Source organism: Cicer arietinum, chromosome 2, assembly GCF_000331145.2.
Source record: "Cicer arietinum cultivar CDC Frontier isolate Library 1 chromosome 2, Cicar.CDCFrontier_v2.0, whole genome shotgun sequence".
Classification (NCBI taxonomy): Eukaryota; Viridiplantae; Streptophyta; class Magnoliopsida; order Fabales; family Fabaceae; genus Cicer; species Cicer arietinum.
The window spans coordinates 36,625,943-36,636,276 of record NC_021161.2 but is presented as its reverse complement, the minus strand read 5'-3'; positions in this window follow the sequence as shown (position 1 = coordinate 36,636,276).

The window sequence follows — 10,334 nt, the reverse complement described above, 5'->3', positions numbered from 1 at the left end:
AATTTTTATATTGATAAATTGATATTGTTGTTTTCCCACTAACCAAGAACGTTCTTTGTTTGTAACCAATATCAATCTTGAGGTAAATAATTCAGTTTTTAAACAAGAATTCTTAAAAAGGGGCTATTATAATTCAAACCTCTTTCCTTATAATTGATATTATTACTTCAAAAATAATCACAGATTTTTCTAAGTCATGTTGGTGTGCTAAGAATGAAAAATCATCTCAAAAAACTATACCTCAATTTAAAAAAAAATATTATTTCTTTGTAATTTATACTGAAATAACCTCTTATGTCTCTAGTCTTAATTCTTTCAAACAATATAAGCCACTAGATGTAAGGTGTTAGAATTTGTCTGTTCGAAATGTATTAGTTTATCATTCGAATTAGGTAGTTTATCAATATATAGAGCTCGTTGTATTAATTTTATTATATTTTATCAGTATAAATTCTAATAAATATTTACCTTGTTTATTGTTTATCTCTTCAATTGTGTGATTTCTAATATAATATCTGCGTTTTTGTTATGATTTAAGAACCATTGAATAATCTCCATTACATTGTGGTAAAGATAATAAGAAGATTATTTACTGACAAGAACCATTGATTTTTTTTACTCTATTTATAGAGAAAAATTACTTAGGTAAGAAGTGAAAAATAGTAAGAACATGACAAATATATGAAGCAAATTGATATAATATGAGAATAAAGAGCAAAAAGCAACGACGACTAGTCGCAAGGAATAGTTGAATTTTATGAAAAATTTGAATTTCAAATTTTAATTCTAATAAGTTATTTATTGTTATCATTCAAATAGAGTAAAGAAAGTCTAGTTAGAAAGTTAAATACTATTCCTTATATATATATATATATTCTTTAAGTATCGGATATTCCTATTTTTTTCCAATAAAAAATGCGAGAGGAGAGAGGGAGAGCAATTTGAGCTGAAAAATAAGAGAAGAGAAGGAAAACAATAAATGAGAGAGGCAGAGATGAGAGATGCCACATCAGTTTTTGAATAACTTATTAATAATCTATTATTATTGTTTGGGGATATTTTAATAACTTATTAATAATTTATCATTTGTTTATAAAAAAACTTAAAAATATAGTGTAAGTACAGAAGTGCGCCTAAGAGTGGGGGTGAATTAGGTGTTTTAGAAATTTTCTTGTTTTTAGAGATTTAGTGTTTGATTTTTCTGATTTAAGATAGTGTATGAAAAAGATAAATGACAAAAAAATAAAGAACACAAAGATATTATCCTGGTTCCCCTTATCACCAAGGGTACATCCAGTCCTCTTGCACACCACAAGAGATTTTCCACTATTGTTAGAATAAGTACAAGTCCCACCCTAGGACCTTTGTTACAAACTCCTAACAATCACCCTAAGATAGCACACCACTATCTTAGTTTACAAAACTTGAAGAAAGAACACCACTTTCCTCAATTTACAATACTTGAAGAAAGTACACCACTTTCTTCAATTTACATTACTTGAATGGTTTAGCAATATGAATTTTGACTTAGATCAATATGATATAATAGTTGATGTACAATGATAACAATCCAATATAATTTCAAGTACACTAGAGAACTTTTCTCAATGATATGAAAATGTAAAATCTGTACTTGAAATATAAAAGTGAAACTTTGAAAAACTCAAATCATTTTAGAAAGTTTGTTCAAGGTTTGGTTGTAGGATTGATTGATGTTTGATCTGAAGTTATGGGGTATTTATACTCCATAAACATCTCTTTAGATTCGTGGCCATTGATCCAAGAGGTTTGATAAAGAAATGTAATGATTCGGAACCATTTCAGAATTGAAAAATTGCATTGTTTTCCAAGTGAACCTTGAGTAATCATCAACAATAACTAGTCCATATGAGTTTCCACCAAGACTTTTGGTTCTTGATGGACCAAACAAATCCATATGTATCAATTGTAGTGGTCTAGAAGTTGAAATGACATTTTTAGGTTTGAAAGAACTTTTTGTTTGTTTGCCCTTTTGACAAGCGTCACATAATTTATCCTTTATAAATTTTATTTTTGGTAAGCCTACAACAAGATCATGCTTGACCAATTTGTTTAAATGATCCATGTGAATATGAGCAAATCTCTTATGCCATAGCCAAGCATCATTATTGTCGCTTACCAAAAGACATTTCATTTTCAAGGATAAATCTTCAAAATTAAGTATGAAAATGTTTTTGAAACGCTTACCAACAAACTGAGTTTCATTTGTAGCTTCATTTTGGATGACGCACTCATCTTTATTAAAAACTATCTTGTATCCTTTGTCACAAAGCTGGCTGATGCTTATGAGATTATGTTTTAGACCTTCAACATATAAGACATCTTCAATTGAGGGAGATGGTGCTGTACCAACTTTTCCAATGCCTAAAATTTTTCCTTTGTTGTTGTCTCCATATACTACATGTCCCTTTGACTCGAGTGTTAAAGCTGAAAATTTTGTTATATCACCCGTCATGTGTTTGGAGCAGCCACTATCTAAGTACCACATGTTTGAAGTCTCTTGTTTGCATACCTACAAAATTGAAATCAAACTTTATTAGGTACAATTACAAGATATCAATACCTTGTATTAGTACCTTTCTTTACCCATATGTAATGCCCTCTTGGAACACTAATGTTTCTAATATGACATGTATTAGGTGTATGACCATGAAGACCACAATAAGAACAAGTAGGATTAAATCTACTATTAGTAGCATATGTATGAGATTTATTTTGAATAATTTTCTTATTATAAAGATCATCCTTTTTCATAACTATAATCTTTTCTTGATTAGATTGACTACTTGCTTTAACAAAAATAGTTTTGTTCAAATTTGGTTTATCAAATTTTGAATATCCAAGACCACTTTTGTCATTTGAGTATCTTTGCATATTTAAAACATTTTCCAATCCTAATTGTTCTTTCTCGTATCGTTTAATTATCCTATTTAATTGATCAATTTTGAAAGTGAGGGAGTCACATTTATTGCATGCAAAATTCTGTTTTAGTTTTTCAGAATTTTTCTCCATAATATCAACTTTTTCTTGTAAACTTGAGATTTGTTTCTTTTGTGTTGATACTAGTTTACACAGATTTTTACATTCAATAAGTAATTCCTTTATTGCGTTTTGAGCATCATTGTATTCTATAATTAATTCATTATTAGTCTTATTATAATGAGGAGAGTCTATATTACTAACCTCTTCTTCATCATTTGATTGATGTGATGCCATTAATGCGACATTGGCGCATTCTTCACTTTTTGTTTCTGAAGATGAACTTACTTCGTTGTCTTTCCAAGCTATGTATGCCTTCTTGAAGTCTCTCTTTTTGATGGCATTCTTCTTAGTAAGAAACTTACCAAATTTCTTAACAAGGAACGTAATATTTTCATCTTCATCTGAATTTTTGTCTTTTATTTGTTCTCTTGATTCGGTCTTTAGAGCAATGTTTTTGGTCTTCTTTTCTAGACTTTCATTTTGTTCTAACCTTCCAAGTTCGATTTCATGCTCTTGAAGTTTTCCAAAAAGTGCAAAAAGAGACATTTTGGATAGGCTTTTCTTTTCGGATATTGCTGTAACTTTTGGTTGCCAGGGCCTTGTCAATGATCTCAGTACTTTTAGATTTAGTTCATCATTGGTGAAGATTTTTCCGAGTGCTGTCAAATGATTGGTTAAGTGGGAGAACCTTTTCTGTAAGTCTAGAATAGATTCTCCGGGTTGCATTCGAAATAACTCATATTCTTGTGATAGTGTGTTGAGTTTAGACCTCTTTACCTCAATGGTGCCTTCGTGAGTTACTTCCAACGTATCCCATATTTCTTTTGCTGTTTTACAGTGAGATATGCGGAAAAACTCATCCATTCCTAGTGCAGATTGTAATATGTTCTTAGCCTTTTTATCGAAAAGCACTTTTCTCTTATCCTCATCCGTCCAAGAATTTTTTATTTTTATTTCTTCTTTGTTATTGATGACAGTTTTTGGAATGTGAGGACCATTTTCAACTGCATCCCATATGTCGTCGCCTTGTGCTTCGAGATATGCTTGCATACGGATTTTCCAAAAATCGTAGTGCTCTCCAACAAAACATGGTGGCTTGGTACTGCTACCACCGTCTCTAAAAACAGGTTGTGCGGAAGCCATGAGTAATTGATCGAGGAATAAGTTACCTTAACCTGCTCTGATGCCAATTGTAAGTACAGAAGTGCGCCTAAGAGTGGGGGTGAATTAGGTGTTTTAGAAATTTTCTGGTTTTTAGAGATTTAGTGTTTGATTTTTCTGATTTAAGATAATGTATGAAAAAGATAAATGACAGAAAAATAAAGAACACAAAGATATTATCTTGGTTCCCCTTATCACCAAGGGTACATCCAGTCCTCTTGCACACCACAAGAGATTTTCCACTATTGTTAGAATAAGTACAAGTCCCACCCTAGGACCTTTCTTACAAACTCCTAACAATCACCCTAAGATAGCACACCACTATCTTAGTTTACAAAACTTGAAGAAAGAACACCACTTTCCTCAATTTACAACACTTGAAGAAAGTACACCACTTTCTTCAATTTACAATACTTGAATGGTTTAGCAATATGAATTTTGACTTAGATCAATATGATATAATAGTTGATGTACAATGATAACAATCCAATATAATTTCAAGTACACTAGAGAACTTTTCTCAATGATATGAAAATGTAAAATCTGTACTTGAAATATAAAAGTGAAACTTTGAAAAACTCAAATCATTTTAGAAAGTTAGTTCAAGGTTTGGTTGTAGGATTGATTGATGTTTGATATGAAGTTATGAGGTATTTATACTCCATAAACATCTCTTTAGATTCGTGGCCATTGATCCAAGAGGTTTGATGAAAGAATACAATGATTTGGAGCCATTCCAGATCTGAAAAATTGTATTGCTTCCAGTTGTATTCGAATACAGGATGTGTGTATTCGAATACACCTCTTTGTAACGTTCAAAATATTCAAAAATTACACTTTGTATTCGAATACACATGTGTGTAGTCGAATACAGATTTGTGAAAATTTTCCACTGACTTACTTTGTATTCGACTACACATAGTCGTAGTCGAATACAACTTTGAGATTTTTACTTCAGACTTGCTTTGTATTCGAATACAAGATGTTGTATTCGAATACACTTATGTATTTTGCCAAAAATATTATTTTCAAACATTATTTATATATTTTTACTTTTTGAAAATCCTTTTGATGCATATGCTAAAATGAAAGGTTCTCATGTGCATTTGAAATATATGAATATTAGATTGCATCATGTACCTTTACATTATAAAACTTCTAGCATATTTGACCATATTTGTCTTTGATGTTTGACTTCTTTTTGAGTTTGCAACTTGATCACTTTCCTTGGTCTTTGTCTTCATCAAAAATGTGTATTTTACATATAGGATGTTGTGGCATCTTCCTGCTTCTGAAAAGATCCACCATTGTTTATGACATAACAACTATGTTTACGATACAATTGATCCATTTTAATGTTTGATAAAATCATATAGTTTGTAAAATCAATATAAACTTATAAATTTGTATAGTAACAAATTACTAAGTGTAATCTTTTAAACCCATTTGATTTGGGTTTTGACTCCTATAGCTCCTATATTACACTCATTTTAACTCCTTTTAACTCCTTTTTGTCGTAATTTTTTTTTGCATAATATACTTCAATTTTGGCAATATAATTACACTATCAAACAATGTAGGATTTGAGTAAACGAAAATCTTTTGAAAGCTTAATATTTCTTATTTATAAGTATAGTTTTTATTCTGTATGATAGGTATTCAATTAGTACAGTTTAATAAAATATGGTATATAGATACAAAAATGGAACAACAAATTTTTTCCATCTTGTAACTCAATTTTCTCTATTAATTCTCAATAAAATTTAGTGAAATATATCAGTGCCTATTTTGAAGATAATTAAGTCTAGATTTTAATAGGATAGAAATCAGCTCAAAACATTATCCATGGAGAAAATTATGAACAAAATATCAAAGGTATACCCTATACGGATTCAAGGATAACTGTATATTATTTTCATTTGAAACTTTTTATTCTCAAGTTCATCTACTCTACTAAGCAAATAACATTCAAACTCACTATAAAAACCAATTAATGATCATAACTAAACAATTATCATCTCATCATCAATTCAACCACAACACCTAACAATCATAATAAAACAATAACTCTTCATAGTAGTTAACACAAACACCTAAAATTCATTCTTAATAATCAATAATATCAAATCAAATAGGATTATCACAATACCCAAACATGAAAATCATGAACATTTTGTTGAGACAAAATTCCAAATTAATGTTTTGATGATAACTAAACAAACGTTAATTAACACTTATAATTATGATTCTAAGTGTTTTGATATTTAACATGTGTTTTTGAGTATATTAATCAAAGATAGGATCCAAGTAGAGCAAGAATAAATATGCATGAAAAGAAAAATTTGAACAAACAAGAACGGAGAACATTTTTGACAAATTCTGGAAAAACGGAGAATATTCTCTAGTTACAAGAATGGTCAAGTCAGCTTCAAGATCAATTAATCTCCACTAATTAAAAGAAGTTTTAGCCTCTGGATTTTACATCTATATCATCAACACTTGACAAGGAACAAACTAAGATGACTAGATTCAAAGAAATTACTCGAATCACAAAGAAAGAAGATCAAAAGTTAGCAAGACCAAACAGATTTGAACATTCTCAAGCTTGACTGTCAAGAACGAAGAACATTCTTGACAACATTCTGATCATTCTGGACAACATTCTGAAAAACGAAGAATGTTCTGGTTATTAAAACTGAAGTCTGGAAAAACGGAGAATGTTTTCCCTTTCATAGCTTTAAATTCAAGAACGTTTTGGTTTTGACAACATTAATCCAAGAACATTCTGGTTTATAAAGAACAAAGTCTTCTTTAGTTTAAGATCGATCTGGGCAATGAAAGTACATCAATTTACATTGCAAATTTCCAGTATTTACTACAAAGGATCATAATTATATACTCAAGATAATTATGGGAAGATTCAAGAGAAAATGATCAACAAAAGCAAAACAATGCATCAAGAATAAAAAGCAAGATTAATCCCCAAAGTTGATGGCTTGCAATCGACAAGAACATTTATGGTTTGGTTATAAACCATTCCCTATTACGAAGGTACCAGAAGTAGGTACATAAAGATCATACCAGAAAGATATACTCCAAAAGATTTACAAAGGCAAAAGCTAACCATCAAGAACTAACAAGCAAGATCAAATCAGTTTTTAATGCAAGGATAGCTCTTGCAAATCGCGAATGGATTTCTAGTTCATATAATAGGATTGTACAACTCTCATATGGGCAAAAGAATCAGTCAAAAAGATTAAAGGATCAAAGGCACAACTCAAAGCAAAAGTGTCAAATGATCATTCTCCAGTAGTGTAACATCAGTCTCCAGATTGATAAACATTCTTCAACTTGTTACACTTGATCTTCAGCAGCAAACATCCTTCTCCAGAATGATTAATAACTATCTCCAGAATGATCAGATCAGTCTCTAGATTGATTATCAATCTCTAGGATGTTCAAGACTAAGTGTCCAGATTGATCATCAATCTCTAGAATTTTCAATAAACATTCTGCAAAAGTTCATCATCATTCTCTAAGCTATTTTGACAGAATCAGAACTCTAGATCAAATCAATGGCATAAATAAATATATCTGAAGTTTAAAGGATCATTAAACAAGATCATAGCTGTCCAAGAATAAAAATATCCAGACCAGTCAAACATAACTCAAAAGTGTTCAAAGACTTGAACATTTTTTAATCATAAAATCTGGTATTTGGTCAAAACTGTCAGAACACTACCAATAACTCTTTTGATCATTATTAAATGCTCTAAAATGCCTATAAAAGTAGGGCAAGACTCAAGGAAAAATCAGAGCTTCAAGTACTAAGCAATTCACTACTCATTTCAATCATACTTGAATTTCTCTCATTCACATACATTGAATCAATTCTGATTTTTCCCATTTGATTCCTAGAATCTTTCTCGTCTTATTCAATGTCAAAGAATCATATCTCAAACAAGAGTTGAGACATCTCAGATTCTAACAAAACAATCTCATCATTATTGTAAAACTCAAACTATAAGAGTTTAGTATAGTTTGGGTAGATTGTAAGAAATCATATCAAAGTTGACATATGACCTGATTGAACTCCTTTATGGGTGGAAATATTTTAACTTTAAACAAATCAAGGTTGATCTGAGCTAGGTGCAGTAAAACCAAGAAGGTTCTTTATTTTGAACACTTAGTGGAAAATCTTACATTTGTGAGGATTGGACGTAACCTGAGTTGGGTGAACCAAGATATATCCTGGTGTGGTATCTATTCCCTTATCTATTTACTTTCAGTCTAATTGATTATCAAGTTAAATATATAAATTGAATTACTAATTTTAACTAACGAAGAACGTTCTTCATTTTCTGGTTAAAACCAAGAACGTTCTCCGTTTTTTGGTTAAAACTAAGAATGTTCTCCGTTTTCTGTTTTCACAACTAAAATCAATCTTGAGTTATATTCTTAAGTTTACAACAGGAAATTTTAAATGCATGCATTTTCCATTCGACCCCCCATTTCTTGTAAATCAACATTGCTACTTCACATTTCTTAGCAACATATAATCAAGATCTCTAAACACACCTAAGAGAAGTTTTAAAAGGATTTTCTATGTTACCTTGATTCTTTAATAATAGAAAGGTTACTCCTAGCTTCATCTTCTTCCCTTGAACCTTAGCTTAATTTTAAATTTCTTTTCTCTACGATGCTTCATATTCAAAAATCTTCATTCATGATTACGACTCCAACTCCTTCTTTCATGGGGAACCCTAATATCTTCAAACTCATTTTCATTTTCCTTTTCTTCTCCATGATAAACCTCTTTTTTTTTTACCACTCACACTCATCTCTATTTTCTTTCTCCTTATTATGATTCTTAATTTTCTCTCTATTTCTTCTATTACTCTAGTGGTCAATGGAAGAGTGGATAATTTCCTTGCATGCAATCCTATTGTTTAAGCTATCTGGTGGAATGGTGAATTCTATCTCTCACAACCCAACTAATGACAAAGTTTCCCTTAATAAAAATTGGAATACTTGAGAATTTGGACATAGAATGCTCTTTAATCTCTCTAATTCTATCTAAAATACTTTAAGAGTCACGCTAACAAGTGTCATAAAAAGTTAAAGAGACAGAAAATACAATTCCAAGAGCAATAATAATTGGCAGAAAATTAAATGAGACAAACACAATTTTTAACGTGGAAAACTTCCCTCAAATTGAGAGAATAAAAACCACGGGACCTAGTCCAGTAAAACTTCCACTATAATAATTAATGGATACACTAAGAGTCTTCCTAATAACAATAGAGAATATCAATCAACAATAACAACCCTATAACAACCTTATAACAACCTTCCACTAAAGTGGGTATGCCAAAGTAACTCTCAGAGAAGATAAAACTACTCAAATTATATATTAAAATAACAAACTCAGTGGTAGGAATAACATACTAAATTTGTAGATCAAACGGAGCAAGTTTGCTACACACCTGTTACCACCACTGGAACCAAACCCTTATTTTTCTTCTCTGGCAACCGTTCTTCTTCCGTTGTCTTTCTGTATGTATTCTTAGGGATTTCTAAATCCCTTTTATTACCTTTCAAGTGGGCCAAGTCCATTAAAATCCTTTTTTTTTATTTTTTTTTATTTCAATAATAATAATAATACTAGTAAAATTGGTGGGTTCCACTTGGGGAGTGAGCCCACCCAACAAATCTCCCCCTCACGACTCAAGTGGGAAGGTACTGCTCAACCATGCCAGCTTTCTTTCTGCAACATATCATCTTCGACACAGGCAAGGTCTTCGTCATCATATCTGAACCATTCTCATCAGTATGAATCTTCTCAATTAAAAATGACTTCATTTCCAGTGCATCTCGTATCCAAGGATATCGCACTTCAATATGCTTCAACTTTGCATGAAAAGTCGGATTCTTGCTGAGATGGATCGCACTCTGACTGTCACAGAATAACACAAACTTATCTTGCTTGAGGCCTAACTCATGTAGGAATTTCTTCATCCACAAGAGTTCTTTGGAAGCTTCAGTTGCTGCAATGTACTCAGCTTCAGTAGTGGACAAAGCAACACACTTTTGTAGTCTTGATTGCCAAGACACAGCTCCCCCTGCAAAAGTCATCATATAACCAGAAGTAG